Source organism: Hypanus sabinus, chromosome 1, assembly GCF_030144855.1.
Source record: "Hypanus sabinus isolate sHypSab1 chromosome 1, sHypSab1.hap1, whole genome shotgun sequence".
Lineage (NCBI taxonomy): Eukaryota > Metazoa > Chordata > Chondrichthyes > Myliobatiformes > Dasyatidae > Hypanus > Hypanus sabinus.
In genome coordinates, this window is record NC_082706.1 from 1,128,448 (window position 1) to 1,149,305 (window position 20,858).

Here is a 20,858-nt window from a genome sequence, read left to right on the forward strand (position 1 = left end):
GGCTCTGGGACTGAGTCTAGTTGGGGGTTGTCTTGTCTTTCTATCTATCTATCCTATTTTGACCTGGTTGTGCTGGTTGCCCTGTTTACCCTGTTCTGACCTGTGTGTCATGTTTGTCCTGCTTGTGCTGTTTACCTGGTTTTGTTCTGTTTGTCCTGGTTTGGAGTATCCACTGTTAATCAACTAGTTCTGTAAGTCTGTTCTTGTAGTCACCCTGGACTGAGCTCCCTTCTGATCCCTTTCCTCTGTTGGGTAAGCAGGTTGGACTGCTGTGGTCTGGTGGGGGACTCTGACCCTTTTCTACCCCTCTCTTCTGATGGATTGTGCCCTGCACCTGCCCAGGTGCCCTGTGACCTGCCCAGACCCCCGTGTTCCTGCCTGTGAGGCTGGGCCCTGCCCAGAAGTTATGCAGCCTGCCCAGGGGGCTATCCTCCCAGCATTCCTTGTCCCATAGACCCATCCTCTAGCCTAGCCAAGGTCCTGCCTTGCCATGAACTATCTCTGAACCCCAGGATCACCTTTGAATGCCATGTCCCTCATGCATGCCATCTTGTTCTATCCTTTAGTTGCTCCTGTCCTGCCCCTAGTACTTCAGTGCCTGTGTTCTGCACTTGGGTCCAGTCTCCATGTCTGTGTGTCTGTGTGTAAGCGAAGAGGATCACTGACATCCTTGTGTGTTTGTTATTTGTGTGACCAGAGGTGACTTGATGAGTCTTATCTGGGCTAGGAAGTACCTCTGACATGTGGGGCAAATGTGTGAAGGTTCTGTAGTTGAGGTGCTTGCTACTCATTCTTTCTGCTGTCATTGTTTCCTTTTGCTTCTGCATTGTGATTCTTTTCAGCTTTGGTGGCACCTTTAGTGAGAACACTGCACCAGGATGACTGATTCAAGGCTGCATGTTCTGAAGTGTCATTGATCTCAAGGGGCTTGAGTGAAGTCTTGAACGTGTGTTTGAATTATTTTCTCTCATCACCATGAGAACATTTCCCTGTGGACAGTTCCCCAAAGGTCAACTGGGGGATATGATTGTCTGACATCCTGATGATACGGCCTGCCCATCTGACTTGATGTTCCATTGGTAATGTGTGGATGGTGGGCATGTCTGCTGCAGACAGCACTTTTGTGTCAGGAATTCTATCTTGCCAATTAGTTTCATGATCTTCCATAGGGGTGACAAGTGGAAGTGGTTCCGTCTATGCACGTGTCTCACGTACACAGTCCACATTTCACACACATAGAGGAGGGTGGGTCGGATGACAGCGCAGTAGACTTTCAGCTTAATCTTCAGAGTAATTCCCCTTTGCCCCTAGATGGTGTCATGTAGTCTCCCAAGATTGACACTAGCCTTGGCAATCCTGCAGCTGAGCTCATCAGCAATGTGAACTGCTCTTGAGAGGGTGGTGCCAAGATACGTGAACTTGTTGAATGCCTAGAGCTGCTGACTGTTCACCGAGATGGCTGGCCCTACATAGGGTTGATATGGGATTGCTTGGTGCGTGACATCCATCTTCTTTGTGCTAATGATGAGACCAAAGTTATCACATGCAGTGGAAAATTTGTCGATGACGTCCTGCATGTAGGACTCAGCTTGAGTTGAGAGTGCAGTTATCAGCGAATGGAAAGTCCCTCAGTAAAGTCTCTTCGACCTTAGTAATGACTTGAAGCGAGCACAGGCTGGACACCTTGCCATCCCTTTTGTACTTGATATAAATTCCAGGATGCATCAGACAACATCACATTGAAAATCATGCTGAAGAGCAGGGACACCAGCAGGTATCAAGCTGGGACACCAGCTTGATCCTATTTGTGACTGAAAAAGTGTTTATCATCTTCAAACACGTGAGCTGGCATCCCATCAGGAAACTGCTTGACAATGATAGTGAATTTGCTAGGGCAACCAAACTTTGCCATGATCTTCCATAATCCCTCTTGGCTCACAATGGTGAAGGTCTTGGTAAGACAAACAAAGATGTGGGAAGATGGAAAATACCAGAACACCCAACCTCCCAACATATATTTGGGAGGTGAGAAAATTCTGGAGCATCCATCCCTCCAACAGATGTTTGGAATGTAGGAAACTGTCAGAATGTCCTGCCCTCCAGCATTTGCTTGGGATGTGAGAAAATGCAGGAGCTGTCATGGTCCAGTTCATGAAGTCTGCCTTCCAGTTCATGGTCCGGTCCGTGGACTCCAGACTCCAAGTCTTCTGGTTGTCCCTTGTTCAGTTGGGCATATTCATAGGCACCTGATTCTTGTATTGGGGCTGAGAATATAAGTGGCCCTGGGGTGGAGTGTGGGTGCTGGTTTGTCTTGTTAGTATCCTGTCCTTGCCTCTGTGGGGTAAGTCAGGCTGTCTTTGCCGTTACCCTGCCATTGGATCTGTTCCTTCCTGTCCTTGCCTCTGTTGGGTAAGCCAGGCTGTCTTTGCTGTTACCCTGGGGCTGGACTGTTCCCTTCCCTTCCCCTTCCTACTATAGCCCTTGGCTGAAGCCTTGCCTGTTTCCTTTTGCCTGAAGCCTTTCCTGCGTCCTTGCCTATTCTTGCCGTCAAGTTCTACTGCCTGAGCAAGACCAGAGCCTTGCAGTGTCTAGAAAGCTGTGTTCAGCTTTCTGTGTATGAGTCCTGGCCCTACGTCCTGCTCCCAAGGAGCGGTCTAGGCTCTGTGTTCTGCGTTCCTGTCTCCCAAGACCAAGGCTCTGTGTTCTGCGTTCCTGTCTCCCAAGACCAAGGCTCTGTGTTCTGCGTTCCTGTCTCCCAAGACCAAGGTTCTGTGTTCCAGAAACATAGAAAATAGGTGCAGGAGTAGGTCATTCAGCCTTTTGAGCCTGCACCGCCATTCAGTATGATCATGGCTGACCATCCAACTCAGAACCCTGTACCTGCCTTTTCTCCATACCCCCTGATCCCTTTAGCCACAAGGACCATATCTAACTCCCTCTTAAATATAGCCAATGAACCGGCCTCAACTGTTTCTTGTGGCAGAGAATTCCACAGATTCACCACTCTCTGTGTGAAGAAGTTTCTCCTCATCTCGGTCCTAAAAGGCTTCCCCTTTATCCTTAAACTGTGACCCCTCGTTCTGGACTTCCCCAACATTGGGAACAATCTTTCTGCATCTAGCCTGTCTGATCCCTTTAATATTTTATACGTTTCAATAAGATCCCCCTTCAATCTTCTAAATTCCAGTGAGTATAAGCCTAGTCGATCCAGTCTTTCTTCATATGAAAGTCCTGCCATCCCAGGAATCAATCTGGTGAACATTCTTTGTACTCCCTCTATGGCAAGAATGTCTTTCCTCAGATTAGGGGACCAAAACTGCACAAAATACTCCAGGTGTGGTTTCACCAAGGCCTTGTACAAGTGCAGTAGAATCTCCCTGCTCCTGTACTCTAATCCTGTACCTATGAATGCCAACATACCATTTGCCTTTTTCACTACCTGCTGTACCTGCATGCCCACTTTCAATGACTGGTGTACAATGACACCCTGGTCTCGTTGCACCTCCCCTTTTCCTAATCGGCCATCATTCAGATAATAATCTGTTTTCCTGTTCTTGCAACCAAAGTAGATAACCTCACATTTATCCACATTAAATTGCCCACTCACCTAACCTATCCAAGTTTTCCTGCATCCCCTTAGCATCCTCCTCACAACTAACACTGCCGCCCAGCTTCATGTCATCCGCAAACTTAGAGATGCTGCATTTAATTCCCTCATCTAAATCATTAATATATATTGTAAACAACCGGGGCCCCAGCACTGAGCCTTGCAGTACCCCACTAGTGACTACCTGCCATTCTGAAAAGGTCCCGTTTATTCCCACTCTTTGCTTTCTGTCTGCCAACCAATTCTCTATCCACATCAATACCATACCCCCAATACCATGTGCTTTAAGTTTGCACACTAATCTCCTGTGTGGGACCTTGTCAAAAGCCTTTTGAAAATCCAAATATACCACATCCACTGGTTCTCCCCTATCCATGCTACTAGTTACATCCTCAAAAAATTCTATAAGATTCGTCAGACATGATTTTCCTTTCACAAATCCTTTGTCCGATGATTTCACTGCTTTCCAAATGTGCTGTTATCACATAACTGACTTTGATAACTTTGATAACTGACTCTAGCATTTTCCCCACCACCGATGTCAGGCTAACCGGTCTATAATTCCCTGGTTTTTCTCTCCCTCCTTTTTTTTAAAAAGTGGGGTTACATTAGCACCCTCCAATCCTCAGGGACTAATCCAGAATCTAAAGAGTTTTGGAAAATTATCACTAATGCATCCACTATTTCTTGGGCTACTTAAGCACTCTGGGATGCAGACCATCTGGCCCTGGGGATTTATCTACCTTTAATCCCTTTGTTCTATCTAACACCACTTCCTTACTAACATGTATTTCCCTCAGTTCCTCCATCTCACTAGACCCTCGGTCCCCTACTATTTCTGGAAGATTATTTATGTCCTCCTTAGCAAAGCCAGAACCAAAGTAGTTATTCAATTGGTCTGCCATGTCCTTGTTCTGCGTTCCAGTCTCCCAGGACCAAGTCTGAGCTTCATGTCCTCATCCAGTTCTGGTCCCCCATCCAGCCCAGGAGTCGTGTGTTCTGCCCCCATGTCCAGTCCTGTTGTCTTGCTACGTCTTGTCCTCGCTTAGATCCAGAGTCCGAGCCCAAGTCAAGACCCAGGTTCCGGGTCCCTGTCCAGTCTCTGGCTTGGAGTCCTTGTCCAGGTTCCAAGTTCCTAGTTCCTCGTCCAGGCCCCGCTTTCCTAGTCTAGTCCTTGCCCAGGCCCTGTATCCTAGTTTCATCCAGGGCCTGTGTCCAGTGCCATTTCTTCCCCACTTCCCTTGCTTTCTTGACACACCTAGTCCTGTTCCTAGTACTTCAGTGTCTGTGTCTTGCATTTGGGTCTGCTCTCAATGCCCACCTTATGACAGGAGCATCCAGTTGTGACCCTTTTACTTCTTGGGTTATTAACTAACATATCCAACAAAAACCTCCAAACTGACAATAATCATTATTAACACTCAGGCTGCTCAAACGTACATTATTCGAGTTTACTTTGTTTGACATCAAAGCCCACAGCATAGGTACCAGCCATGTGCAATAAAACTGACTAAGTTCACCCCAACAGGTAGTCCTGTTTGAGTCCTGCAATGATAGTTCCTGCTTTGTCACTACTGATATCTCAGGCAGACTGTATTTTATTTGATTTTTCTACCAATCTTATCCCAGCCCAAGACTGTCACTCATTCAAGCTGACAGTTGTTCAAGCACTGAACAGGACATATCTGTTTCCTTTCCCCTTTTCCATTCTTATCTTAGACCGGGCCCTGTCGATGTAGATTACCTATTACAAATGTCATCCAGAGTGAGGTAAGCAAGAGCATGTATTCTCTTATCAGCCAGAGAGTTCTTCAATTGTAAGGGTTGTTTGCACTTCACAACTCATCTAAAATGTATCATCCATGGAATGACAGTTCCTGAAACACTCCTGTGTATTTATCCTGCTTTTCAGTTGGTTCTTGTGGAATAACTTACAAGGAGATAGTTCACAGATGTGTCAGCACCACTCAGCATCCTGTCATTGAATTTGACAAACCCACACAAAATGCTGGAGGAACTCAGCAAAGTTCCTTTCTTTGATATTGACAAACAGTGTTGACTCAATGGGCTGAAGGGCCTGTTTCTACACTGTATCTACAATCTGCTTCAGTGCTGTTGGTTGATTGATAAATATTGGCTGTGTTCTTGGAGAAAGCTTGCTCTGCTCTTCCAGGAGTGGAAGGCTTTGTATAAATGCAAAGCTGACTTGGTTTTATCTAAAATGGGTCCACATGACCATGCAGCATGTACACCCCCCCACCTCAAATCTTCTAGTATAAGTCTCAATGTTTGTTGTTCGATTGTCTCCTTTCTACGACAACATTCTGCAGTTCTTTTAAAACAGCCAGCCAATTTAACCTTAGTCAGAAATTAGGTTTAAAATTATGCAGACTTTATCATAGGTCTACAACTTCCCTTCAGTAAAGGCAGAGAGCAAGCTGAGTGGACAGAATTGTATCCCCTTAATAGTCACTGGCCTTGTTGTTGCTAAGTGCCTTTAATATTGAAAGCAAGGAAAATGGAAACCAGCATCTGCTTCCAATTTCTCACTTTCAATCCCAATCTGTTCCCTTGTGGTTACCTGGCTAATTTCCATAAGACAGGAGCAGAATTAGGCCATTTGGCCCACTGAGGCTGCTCTGCCATCCTATCATGGCTGACTTATCCTCCTCAACTCCATTCTCCAAGGTCAATACACCTTTTCTGGAAAGGACTTGATCTTGAACAACTGATGATCCATAGAGTAGGTTTTGCCATCCGGAACAGCCTACTTCAGAAGCTGACAGAGCAACCATTAGGAATCAATGACTCTGCGAATCCAGCTTGTCAAGAACCAACATGCCACCTTCATCAGTGCCTATGCTCCAACTCTGGACACTGAAGATGAAGTAAAGATGAACTTCTATGCCTAACTTGACGACGTCTTTTCCTCTGTTCCCAACAATGACAAGATCATTCTCTTTGGAAATAGTCACCCATAGGAGACAGGTAGTTGGGTGACTGTCGGGAGAGGGAAGGGGAATAGACAGAATGAGTAGAGCACCCATGTGGCTGTTCCCATCAACAATAAGTATACAGTTTCGGATACTGTTGGTGGGGACAACCTACCAGGGAAAAGTTGCAGTGGTTGCGTCTCTGGCACTGAGACTGGACCCTCAGCTCAGAAGGGAAGGAGAGAAAAGAGGAGAGCTGTAGTGATAGGGGATTCGATAGTCAGGGGGACAGACAGGAGGTTCTGTGGGAGAGATCAAGAATCCCGGATGGTCTGTTGCCTCCCTGGTGCCAGGGTCCGCGATATCTCGGATTGAGTTCTCAGTATTCTCAAGAGGGAGGGTGAGCAGCCGGATGTTGTGATCCATGTAGGGACCAATGACATGGGTAGGAAGAGTGAGGAGGTCCTGAAAGGTGAGTTTAGGGAGCTAGGTGCCAAGTTAAAGGACAGGAACTCCAGAATAGCAATCACAGGATTGCTACCAGTGCCACATGCAGGTGGGTTTAGAAATAGTACGATAGTGTAGATCAACACATGGTTGAAGACATGGTGCAGGAGGGAGGGCTTCAGATTTATAGATAATTGGGCAGTTTTCCAGGAAAGTTGGGACCTGTTCCAGTGGGACGGTTTACATCTGAATTGGAGGGGGACAAGTATTCTTGGAGGTAGGTTTGCTAGAGAGGTTCCAGTGGATTTATAGTAGATATGAGGGGGGAGGGGTACCAGAGTGTAGGAACAGATGAATGGGAGAAGGAAAAAAAAGAAGACATTAAAGTTCTTTGTACTGTTAGAGATAAACAGAGGAAGGGGTGGAGAATTTCTTAAATGCATTTATTTTAATGCTAGGAGCATTATAAGAAAGGTGGATGAGCTTAGAGCATGGATTGATACCTGGAAATATGATGTTGAAGCTATTAGTGAAACATGGCTGCAGGAGGGGTGTGATTTGCAACTAAATATTCCTGGATTTCGTTGCTTCAGATGTGATAGAATCGAAGGGACAAGAGGGGAAGGTGTTGCATTGCTTGTCAGAGAAAATATTACAGCGGTGCTCTGGCAGGATAGATTAGAGAGCTCGTCTAGGGAGACTATTTGGATGGAATTGAGGAATGGGAAAAGTGTAATAACACTTATAGGGGTGTATTATAGACCACACAATGAGGAGCAAATTTGCAAGGAGATAGCAGATATTTGTAGTAAGCACAGGGTTGTGATTGTGGGAGATTTTAATTTTCTACACATAGACTGGGAAACCCATACTCTAAAAGGGATGGATGGTTTGGAGTTTGTAAAATGTGTGCAGGATAATTTTTTGCAGCAATACATAGAGGTACCAACTAGAGAAGGGCAATGTTGGATCTTCTGTTAGGGAATGAAATAGGTGAGGTGACGGAGGTATATGTTGGGGAGCACTTTGGATCCAGTGATCACAATGCCATTAATTTCAATATAATTATGAAGAAGTATAGGACTGGACCCAGGGTTAAGATTTTTGATTGGAGAAAGGCTAACTTTGAGGCGATGCGAAAGGATTTAGAAGGAGTGAATTGGGACAATTTGTTTTATGGGAAGGATGTAATTGAGAAATGGCAGTCATTTAAAGGAGAAATTTTGAGGGTACAGAATGTTTATGATCCTGTTAAGTTGAAAGGAAAGGTTAAAAGTTTGAGAGAGCCATGGTTTTCAAGGGATATTGGAAACTTGTTTAGGAAAAAGAGGGATCTCTACAAAAAATATAGGCAGCATGGAGTAAATGAGGTGTTTGAGGAATATAAAGAATGTAAGAAGAATCTTAAAGAAATTAGAAAAGCTAAAAGAAGATACGAGGTTGCTTTGGCAAGCAAGGTGAAAATAAATCCAAAGGGTTTCTACAGTTATATTAATAGCAAAAGGATAGTGAGGGATAAAATTGGTCCCTTAGAGAATCAGAGTGGACAGCTATGTGTGGAGCTGAAAGAGATGGGGGAGATTTTGAACAATTTTTTTTTTTGGTATTCACTAAGGAGAAGGATATTGAATTGTGTAAGGTAAGGGAAACAAGTAGGGAAGTTATGGAAACTATGACAATTAAAGAGGAGGAAGTACTAGCGCTTTTAAGGAATATAAAATGGATAAGTCTCCAGGTCTTGAAAGGATATTCCCTAGGAACTCGAGGGAGGTTAGTGTAGAAATAGCAGGGGCTCTGACAGAAATATTTCAAATGTCATTAGAAACGGGGATGGTGCCGGAGAATTGGCATATTACTCATGTGGATCCATTGTTTAAAAAAGGTTCTAAGAGTAAACCTAGCGATTATAGGACGGTCAGTTTGACATCAGTGGTGGGTAAATTAATGGAATGTATACTTAGAGATGGTATATATAATTATCTGGATAGACAGGGTCTGATTAGGAACAGTCAACATGGATTTGTGCGTGGAAAGTCATGTTTGACAAATCTTATTGAAATTTTTGAAGAGGTTACGAGGAAAGTTGATGAGCGTAAAGCAGTGGATGTTGTCTATATGGACTTCAGTAAGGTCTTTAACAAGGTTCCACACGGAAGGTTAGCTAAGAAGGTTCAATCATTAGGTATTAATATTGAAGTAGTAAAATGGATTCAATAATGGCTGGATGGGAGATGCCAGAGAGTAGTGGTGGATGACTATCAGGTTGGAGGCCGGTGACTAGTGGTGCGCCTCAGGGATTTTTATTGGGTCCAATGTTGTTTGTCATATACATTAATGATCTGGATGATGGGGTGGTAAATTGGATTAGTAAGTATGCAGATGATACTAAGATAGGTGGTGTTGTGGATAATGAAGTAGATTTTCAAAGTTTGCAGAGAGATTTAGGCCAGTTAGAAGAGTGGGCTGAATGATGGCAGATGGAGTTTAATGTTGATAAGTGTGAGGTGCTACATTTCGGTAGGAATAATCCAAATAGGACATACATGGTAAACTGTAGGGCATTGAGGAATGCAGAGAAACAGAGTGATCTAGGAATAACAGTGCATAGTTCCCTGAAGGTGGAATCTCATGTGGATAGGGTGGTGAAGAAAGCTTTTGGTATGCTGGCCTTTATAAATCAGAGCATTGAGTATAGGAGTTGGGATGTAATGTTAAAATTGTACAAGGCATTGGTAAGGCTGAATTTGGAGTATTGCGTACACTTCTGGTCACTGAATTATCGGAAAGATGTCAACAAAATAGAGAGAGTACAGAGGAGATTTACTAGAATGTTACCTGGGTTTCAGCACCTAAGTTACAGAGAAAGGTTGAACAAGTCAGGTCTTTATTCTTTGGAGTGTAGAAGGTTGAGGGGGGTCTTGATAGAGGTATTTAAAATTATGAGTGGGATAGATCGAGATGATGTGGATAGGCTTTTTCCATTGAGAGTAGGGGAGATTCAAACAAGAGAACATGAGTTAAGAGTTGGGGGGAAAAAGTTTAAGAGTAACATGAGGGGGAATTTCTTTACTCAGAGAGTAGTAGCTGTGTGGAATGAGCTTCCAGTAGAAGTGGTAGAGGTAGGTTCAGTATTGTCATTTAAAGCAAAAGTAGATAGGTATATGGACAGGAAAGGAATGGAGGGTTATGGGCTGAGTGTGGGTTAGTGGGATTAGGTGAGAGTAAGTATTCAGCACGGACTAGAAGGGCTGAGATGGCCTGTTTCCGTGCTGTAATTTTTATCTGGTTATATGAGAACTTCAATGCCAGAGTCGGGAAAGATTGTAGGTTCTGGTCTGGACTGATAAGCAAGGAAGTAGTTGGCAAGGTCAACGCCAATGGAACACTCCTCCTCACCAAATGTGCTGAACACAACCTGGTGATTACAACACCCTATTTTGTCAGAAAAACAGGCACAAAGTCTCCTGGCAGCATCCACGCTCCAAACACTGGCATCTCATCGACTACATTATCATAAATCTCGTGACCAACAAGATGTACTGATAACGAGCTGTTACTGATGGCGACGATTACTGGACAGACCATCGGCTCATCTTGTCCGCCATGAGATTAAAGATTTGGCCCAAAGGGAAACACCAAAATCAGCACACTATTAAGAAATTAATTTTGGCATCCTTCAAGACATCAACCATGTACAGAATTTCGAACAAAATCTTCAAGAATAATTGCCTCAACAAATCCCACCATTCACAGAAGAACTCTGGAATTAATTGAAGAACGCTATCATCACCTCCTGCAAAGAAACTGTTGGGTTCAAGACAAAAAAAAAAATCAGGATTGGTTCTATGATAATGACGAACTACTCCAGCAACTCATTGAAGAAAAGAGAAAAGCTTTCATCACCTTACAAAATGACCAACAATTGGCTACCAAAAGGAAATGCTATCAGGAATGCAAGGCTGCAGTCCAGAAGAGAACCCGAAAACCTGAAAAACCAATGGTGGAGGAAGAAAGCTCAGGAGATCCAACAACTAACAGACGCCAATGACACTCGAGGCTTTTTCAACACAACTAAAGCTATTTTGGGCACATCCACTCATGGTCAAGCCCCTCACAGAGGCAAAGATGATTTAACTATCCTGAAGAGCAATGCTGACGTCAATTCTAGATGGAGGGAGCACTTTGAAGATCTTCTAGATCAAACCATCTCATTTGACAGGAATGTGATTAATAACATTCTAAAACAGCCTGTTGATGACTCCCTAAGCAAAATAGCAACACTTGAAGTCAAGGACGCCATCAAAATCTTGAAAAACAACAAGGTCGCTGGACTCGATGGAATACCAGCTGAGGTCTACAAAATTGGAGGTAACCTTCTTTATTATCAACTGCATCAACTTCTCATCAAGATCTGGATAAATGAAGACATGCCAGCAGACTTTAGAGACTCAGCAATCGTTACCATCTACAAAAGGAAAGGCGATCGATCTGAATGCAGAAACTATCGTGGAATTTCCCTGTTAGCAACAGCAGGAAAGATCCTAACCCGCATCATGAACAACTGGCTCAAGTCTTTAGCTGAGAAGATCCTTCCAGAGACACAAGCCGGTTTTAGACCATCACGTGGAGCAATCAACATGATCTTCACAATGTGACAACTACAAGAAAAATCTCGGGAACAACTTCAACCTTTGTACATGGCATTCATCTACCTTATCAAGACCTTTGACTCGGTGTCAGGGGAACTCGTATGGGATGTCCTATCCACCTATGGATGCCCTGAAAAGTACATTCGAATCCTGAGACTCCTCCACGATGGCATGCTTGCCATAGTCATGGTCAGCAAAAGTAATTGTGAGCCTTGTCAAGTCAGATCAGGAGTAAAACAGGGATGCATGATTGCCTCAGCTTTGTTCACCATCTTCATTGTGACAATCATCTACATCATCAAGGACAATCTACCCCCAGGAATCAAAATTGTCTGCAGAACAATTGGCAGACTTTTCAATCTTACCTGTCTGAAGTCCAAAAAGAAGACATCCACGAGTTCCCTCATCAAATTCCAATACGCAGATGACAACAGTGTTGCAGCTCTCTCAGAAAACCACCTACAACAGATTCTGACTGCTTTCAACTGTGTATACATGAAATTTGGATTTATCATCAATTCCAAGAAGACTCGGATAGAATCACAATTCAACATGGTGAAACAACCCTGGAAAATGTGGACCACTTTCTGTATCTTGGAAGTCACTTCTCCTCCAATGTTGACCTTAATGAAGAGATCCAACATTGTCTTAAATGCACTAGAACAGCTTTTGGATGTCTTTCATGATCGTGACATCCGAACAGACACCAGAATGTTAATGTAAAATGCAGTTTTGATCCCAACACTCCTGCATGCATCAGAAACCTGGACAACATACCAACGACATCCGAAGGCACTTGAAAAGTTTCATCAATGCTGTCTTTGAAACATCTTAAATATCATCTGGGAAGATAGATGAACCAACGTCAGCGTGCTAAATGAAGCAAAAACAACGAGCATGAAGCCTACATCATCAAGAACCAATGAAGATGGAGCGGTCATGTTCGGATGAAAGATGAATTCTGCTGAAACAAATCTTCTACTCCCAGCTTAAAGAAGGCAAACGTAAAAGAGGCGAACAGCAGAAGAGATTCGGTGATGTCTTGAAAGCCAACATGAAGAAATGTAACATTGACATCAACAATTGGGAAACCAATGCCAAGAACAGGAAACTTTGGCAAACCAGCATCCAAGGAGGAACAGCAACTTTCAAAGCCAACAGATGTGCAGACTTAGAAGAAAAGACAAGAAAATGGAAAAAGAGGCAGCAATATCAAAAGCCAGATCTGCCATCTGGAACTACCTGTCCTGAATGCGGAAGAACTTTCAAAGCCAAGATTGGACTCATAAGCCACTTCAGAGCCCATAAATAGATCAACGGAACGAAGACCATCATAGAACACTATAGCACAGTACAGGCCCTTCAGCCCTCCATGTTGTGCTAACCCATATAATCCTTAAAAAAAGCACTAAACCCACACTACCCCATAACCCTCCATTTTTCTTTCATCCATGTGCCTGTCCAAGAGGCCCTTAAACACCCCGAATGTTTTAGCCTCCACCACCATCCCTAGCAAGTCATTCCAGGCACTCACAACCCTCTGCGTAAAATAACTTGCCCCTGATGTCTCCCGTAAACCTCCCTCCCTTAATATTGTACATATGCCCTCTGGTGTTTGCTATTGGTGCCCTGGGAAACAGGTACTGACTATCCTCCCTATCTATGCTTCTCATAATCTTGTAGACCTGTATCAAGTCCCTTCTCATTCTTCTATGCTCCAAAGAGAAAAGTCCCAGCCAGTCAGGATGCTCTCAATTGTGCCCCTGTAGAAATTCCTTAGGATTTGGGGACTCGTGCTAAACTTCTTCAGCCTGCTGAGGTGAAAGGGGCGCTGTTGTGCTCTTTTCATCACACAGCTGGTATGTACAGACCACGTGTGATCCTTGGTGATGTGTATACGAAGGAACTTAAAGCTGTTCACCATCTCAACCCCAGATCTATTGATGTAAATAAAGGTTAGCCTGTCTCCATTCCTCCTGTAGTCCACAATCATCTCCTTTGTTTTTGTGACATTGAGGGAGAGATTGTTCTCTAAATACTATTGTGTCAGGGTGAAGTAAACATAGAAACATAGAAAACATACAGCACAATACAGGCCTTTTGGCCCACAAAGCTGTGCCAAACATGTCCCTACCTTAGAACTATCTAGGATTTACCCATAGTCCTTATTTTTCTAAACTCCATGTAGCCATCCAGGAGTCTCTTTAAAAAACCCTATCATTTCTGCCTCCAGAACCACTGCCAGCAGCCCATTCCATGTACTTGCCACTCTCTACATTTATATAAAAAAAAATTACCCCTGACATCTCCTCTGTACCTACTTCCAAGCACCTTAAAGATATGCCCTCTCACGCTAGCCATTTCAGCCTTGGGGAAAATCCTCTACCTACATGATCAATGCCTTTCATTATCTTGTACACTTCTATCAGGTCACCTCTTGGCCTCAGTCGCTCCAAAGAGAAAAGCCATAGAACCATAGAACACTACAGCACAGTACAGGCCCTTCAGCCCTCCATGATGTTCTGACCCATATAATCCTTAAAAAAAAGTACTAAACCCACACTACCCCATATCCCTCCATTTTCCTTTCATCCATGTGCCTGTCCAAGAGGCTCTTAAATACCCTTAATGTTTTAGCCTCCACCACCACCCCTGGCAAGTCATTCCAGGCACTCACAACCCTCTTTTTTAAAAAAAAACTTACCCCTGACGTCTCCCCTAAACTTCCCTCCCTTAATTTTGTACATATGCCCTCTGGTGTTTGCTATTGGTGCCCTGGGAAACAGGTACTGACTATCCACCCTATCTATGCCTCTCATAATCTTGTAGACCTCTATCAAGTCCCCTCTCATTCTTCTACGCTCCAACATCTACTCTTTCCAGCATTTTGTGTGCGTTGCTTTGGATTTCCGGCATCAGCAAATTTCCTAGTGTTTGTGATACTGATGAAGTGGGCTGCTGAAATAATTGGAAGTCTGAAACTCAGAAATTGTTATTCCAGAGCTGGAGTTAGGTCAAACCTTGAGAGATGCAGAAAGGGTGGGTAATGTAGCAGGATCTTCTTTTGAGTCAGATTGGGTGGAAGTCAGGAACAGGAAGGGAGCAGATACTCTACTGGGGGTATTCTATAGGCCCCCTGGTAGCAGTAGAGATACCAAGGAGCAGATTGGGAGGCAGATTTTGGAAAGGTGCAAAAATAACAGGGTTGTTATCATGGGTGACTTTAACTTCCCTAATATTGATTGGCACCAGATTAGTTCCAAGGGTTTAGATGGGGCAGAGTTTGTTAAGTGTGTCCAGGATGGATTCCTGTCACAGTATGTTGACAGGCCGACTAGGGGGAATGCCATACTAGATCTAGTATTAGGTAACGAACTGGGTCAGGTCACAGATCTGTCAGTGGGTGAGCATCTGGGGGACAGTGATCACTGCTCCCTGGCCTTTAGCATTATCATGGAAAGGGATAGAAACAGAAGACAGGAAAATTTTTAATTGGGGTAGGGCAAATTATGAGGCTATAAGGCTGGAACTTGCGGGTGTGAATTGGGATGATGTTTTTGCAGGGAAATGCACCATGGACATGTGGTCGATGTTTAGGGATCTCTTGCAGGATGTTAGGGATAAGTTTGTCCCAGTGAGGAAGATAAAGAATGGTAGGGTGAAGGAAACATGGGTGACAAGTGAAGTGGAAAATCTAGTCAGGTGGAAGAAGGCAGCATACTTGAGGTTTAGGAAGCACAGATCAGATGGGTCTAGTAAGGAATATAGGGTAGCAAGAAAGGAGCTTAAGAAGGGGCTGAGAAGAGCAAGAAGGGGGCATGAGAAGGCCTTGGTGAGTAGGGTAAAGGAAAACCTCAAGGCATTCTTCAATTATGTGAAGAACAAAAGAATGACAGGAGTGAAGGTAGGACCGATTAGAGATAGAAGTGGGAAGATGTGCCTGGAGGCTGTGGAAATGAGCGAGGTCCTCAATGAATACTTCTCTTCGGTATTCAACACTGAGAGGGTACTTGATGACGGTGAGGACAATATGAGTGAGGTTGATGTTCTGGGGCATGTTGCTATTAAGGGAGAGGAGGTGTTGGAGTTGTTAAAATACATTAGGACAGATAAGTCCCCGGGGCCTGACGGAATATTCCCCAGGCTGCTCCATGAGGCAAGGGAAGAGATTGCTGAACCTCTGGCTGGGATCTTTATGTCCTCGTTGTCCACTGGAATGGTACCGGAGGATTGGAGGGAGGCGAATGTTGTCCCCTTGTTCAAAAAAGTTAGTAGGGATAGTCTAGGTCAGGGGTCAGCAACCTTTACCACTGAAAGAGCCACTTGGACCCATTTCCCACAGAAAAGAAAACACTGGGAGCCGCAAAACCCGTTTGACATTTAAAATGAAATAACACTGCATACAACGTTTTTTTTGCCTTTATGCTATGTATAAACAAACTATAATGTGTTGCATTTATGAAATTGATGAACTCCTGCAGAGAAAACGAAATTACATTTCTGCATGCAACAAAAACATTTTGAACTCCGAAAAAAAGACGTTGGGTTGAAGGTTACTTTTAAGTAAAATACTCAATGTCTATTTGAGTTCTTCTTGTATTTATGAAAAACGCTGAACTTAAATTTTCCGCCAGCAGCAAACCAAAAATAACGTCAGCCAGCTGTCAACCTGAAAAATAAAAGGACTATTTCACTGAACAATGAAAAAATATGAATATTCCTAAAATAATAGGCAATTAAAATATGTATCATACTTGGTTAATGGGATTTCTGCTCCTGGACCTCAGCGCACAGCATCTGCACATCAGGGCTGTATGATGTCACCTTCATCTTTACACAGGATCGCAAGCTGTCATCTGTGAGGCGTGCATGATGTTTGTTTTTAATAAAGTTCATGTTGGAGAACACCTGCTCACATACATATGTGGATCCAAAGATCGACAGGACTCCAAGCGCATACTTTTTAATGTTTACATAAATGTCGGGGATAGCATGCCATGTTTCGAACATAAGTTTGTCCGGTTTAGGGAGGTTTTCAATATCACTCCATTTGTGATTCTGAGCAAGAACGGCCTTCTGACGGGCAACATCTTCAAGGTCTGTTGTCAAGCGTCTAAACTTGGACACCCATATGTCTTTGTTGGCTATTTTGGCCAGTTCCATCTAAAGATCAGGTTTACTCACACCTGCCAATGCAGTCGTATTCAGTAGAGATGAATCGATGCTTGGGGGAGTGACCGGGAAGGATAATGTGTTTTTTTCCTCTCTGAACTCACAGAAGCGTTTCCCAAACGATGTTTGCATTGCGATGATTGCAGAATGTAAATACTCCGAACTTATCATGTCGTGACCTTGTTTGAACTCTCTCAAATTGGGGAAGTGAGACAAAGTGCCTTTCTGTCAATCTCTGGCAAGCACTGTCAACTTGCGCTCGAATGCCAAAACTCCTCCAACATGTGTAGGGCTGTACGTCCTTTCCCCTGAAGAGCTGTGTTCAGCGTGTTCAGGTGCGCTGTCATGTCTACCATGAAGTGTAGCTTTTCCAGCCCTTTGCTGCCCAGGAAACTTTTCACTTCTTCCAGACACACGACAAAGCATTTCAGCACCTCCCCTCTGGACAGCCACCGGACTTTGTTGTGCAGCAGGAGATCAGAATATGCGCTTTCCAGCTCGTCCAGTAACAAACGGAATTGACGGTGATTTAAACTTTTTGCCATTATTTTATTGACAATCTGAATGACAACATCCATTACTTCTATGCATTCCGGAGGAAATGTTTGAGCGCACAGTGCCTCTTGGTGCAAGATGCAGTGAAAAATCAGCAGCTTTCTGTCCAGCGACTTCTGCAGTAAAGCCACAATTCCCTTGTGCGTTCCCATCATATTCGGTGCCCCATCAGTAGCTACTGACACCAGGTGGTAGTCTTTATTCCTTTGGCTCTTAAACAATTCAAGACAGCCTCACAGATGTCCTCCCCCCGTGTTTGGTCTTTTAGAGGTATCAACTCAATCAGTTCTTCCTGTGGCCCGGCAGAGTTTACATACCGGCAGAACAACGCTATTTGTTCAATATCACCTTTGTCTTTAGACTCGTCACAGGCAATCGAGTAGGCCACAGCTGAATTGATGTCTTTAATTTGCTGTCTTGTGATGTCTTCTGCCATTTTTATGGTTCTGTCTTTGACAGTCTTTGCAGAGAGGGGCATATCCCTGATTTTCTGCACAATTTCACTCTTGTTTTTAAAGTCCATGAATAGATGTTCTGAAATCTTAATGAAAGATTCTTTTATATATTCACCATCTGTAAACTGCTTCCCGTGCCTGACTATTTCCTGAACGGCAATATAACTAGCATATGTCGTTGGTTTTCCGGACTTCATCCATTGCTTGAAATGATTTTTGCTCAGATCAACCTTCCGCATCAGTTCCGAAATGGCTTTTTTTCTCTCATCTCCATCTGGATATTTTTGAGCAAAGGCTGCATGTTTATTCTAGAAATGCTTTGCAACATTTGACTTTTTGTTGTTTGCTAGTTTCTCATTGCATATTAAGCATACCGGTAAACCAGTCTCGTCAACAGTGAAAGCAAATGAATCTGTCCATGTATCATTAAACGTTCTGTTTTCTTCAGTCACTTTTCTTTTTTTAGAATTCTCCATAGTTGGCTTACCTTGGATCGAAAAATTAAAGAAATCGCGCACTGACGGGTGTCAGGTATTGGCAGTGGTGACGTATATTAATAGCGATAAAAACACGTTGTAGCAGTGTGCTCACGCTGTCAGTAAACTGCAGTCAAATAACTTTATTCGAACTAAACAGCCTTGCTTTTAAGCCTCCCTCAATCTGGCCCCCATGGGCGCGGATGCTGCAAAAGACCAATTATTTCCCAAAGCAACAGGGAGCCGCATGTGGCTCCGGAGCCGCAGGTTGCCGACCCCCGGTCTAGGTAATTATAGACCAGTGAGCCATATGTCTGTGGTGGGAAAGCTGTTGGAAAAGATTCTTAGAGAAAGGATCTTTGGGTATTTAGAGAATCATAGTCTGATCAGGGACAGTCAGCATGGCTTTGTGAAGGGCAGATCGTGCCTAACAAGTCTGATAGAATTCTTTGAGGAGGTGACCAGGCATATAGATGAGGGTAGTGCAGTGGATGTGATCTACATGGATTTTAGTAAGGCATTTGACAAGGTTCCACATGGTAAGCTTATTCAGAAAGTCAGAAGGCATGGGATCCAGGGAAGTTTGGCCTGGTGGATTCAGAATTGGCTTGCCTGTAAAAAGTAGAGGATCATGGTGGATGGAGTACATTCAGATTGGAGGGTTGTGACTAGTGGTGTCCCACAAGGATCTGTTCTGGGACTTCTACCTTTTGTGATTTTTATTAATGACCTGGATGTGGTCGTTTATTAATGACCAGGTTGGTGGTGTTGTAGATAGTGTAGAGGATTGCAGAGAGACATTTTTAGGATGCAGAAGTGGGCTAAGAAGTGGCAGATGGAGTTCAACCCAGAGAAGTGTGAGGAGCTACACTTTGGAAGGACAAACTCCAAGGCAGAGTACAAAGTAAATGGCAGGATACTTGGTAGTGTGGAGGAGCAGAGGGATCTGTGGGTACATGTCCACAGATCCTGGAAAGTTGCCTCACAGGTAGATAGGGTAGTTAAGAAAGCTGATGGGGTGTTAGCCTTCATTAGTCGATGGATAGAGTTGAAGAGTCGCGATGTAATGATGCAGCTGTATAAAACTCTAGTTAGGCCACACTTAGAGTACTGTGTCCAGTTCTGGTCGCCTCACTATAGGAAAGATGTGGAAGCATTGGAAAGGGTACAGAGGAGATTTACCAGGATACTGCCTGGTTTAGAGAGTATGGATTATGATCAGAGATTAAGGGAGCTAGGGCTTTCTTTATTCTTTGGAGGATGAGAGGAGACATGATAGAGGTGTACAAGATATTAAGAGGAATAGACAGAGTGGACTGCCAGCGCCTCTTCCCCAGGGCACCATTGCTCAGTACAAGAGGACATGGCTTTAAGGTAAGGGGAGGGAAGTTCAAGGGGGATATTAGAGGAAGGTTTTTCACTCAGAAAGTGGTTGGTGCATGGAACGCACTGCTTGAGTCAGTGGTGGAGGCAGATACACTAGTGAAGTTTAAGAGACTACTAGACAGGTATATGGAGGAATTTAAGGTGGGGGGTTATATGGGAGGCAGGGTTTGAAGGTCGGCACAACATTGTTGGCCGAAGGGCCTGTAATGTGCTGTACTATTCTATGTTCTGTGAGATTCATTTGCAGTTGTGTTCACCCAGCACAGCTTGTTTTAAAGCATTCAGTAATACCTACCTACTTTCACTCACTATGTGTTTCATGCACCACTTATTTAGTGCATTTTATAAGGCTTTTTCTTGATGATGTTGATTGAAGATAAGACTTGGCCAGCGTAGTATTCACGAACTTCTCTGCTACAGTCACCAATACAGGACCCCATGCATCAGTTGAGAAAGGTAGCTCAGTTGGAATATGAATGACAGAGCTTCTGACAGTCTAGCACCCCCTGGTGTAGCCTTGTCTAGAAGCAACCTAGATCTTTGTACTACAACCTGTTGGCTGAGTGAGGGAAGCCGAGCAGGAGTGGGAATAGTGCAATCCAGAACAAAGTTTGGTTATTGAACATTGATGTTCACTTGCTCCAATCTCCAGCCACACTTACTGGAGCAGAAAAAGGAAGTGGATCTTCAGACCCTGAGAATAAATACTAATCCTAAAAAAACATTCATGTCACACGCCAGTGATAATACAACTGATTCTGATTCTGATTGTGATTCTGAATCTTCAGAGACTCTCAGAATAAATAATCCTCTTTAGCTCATGGCAGGAACTAACATAACCGAAGAAGACATTGCCAATCCAACAAAGGCATTGGGGAAAAGACCTTGCAGCTTATCTTAAATCATAATTTTTAATAAAGTGAATATTATTTAAAGTCTAAACCTTTGCCTGACACATAAATATTTAAAGAAAAATGCAATTAATTCTTCAGATGCCTTCATAACCCAAGGGACTTACTAGTCAATCTCTCTCCTGGAACAAATGGTGCTCCCAATTGTACTACTTCAATTGAAAATGAATCACAAATTCTACAACACCCTGCCTTTAAATAATTTCCTGCTATTATACTCTACTTTTGGAAGGGTGGAGGAAGGCCTTCTTGTTGTGAGGTCGAATT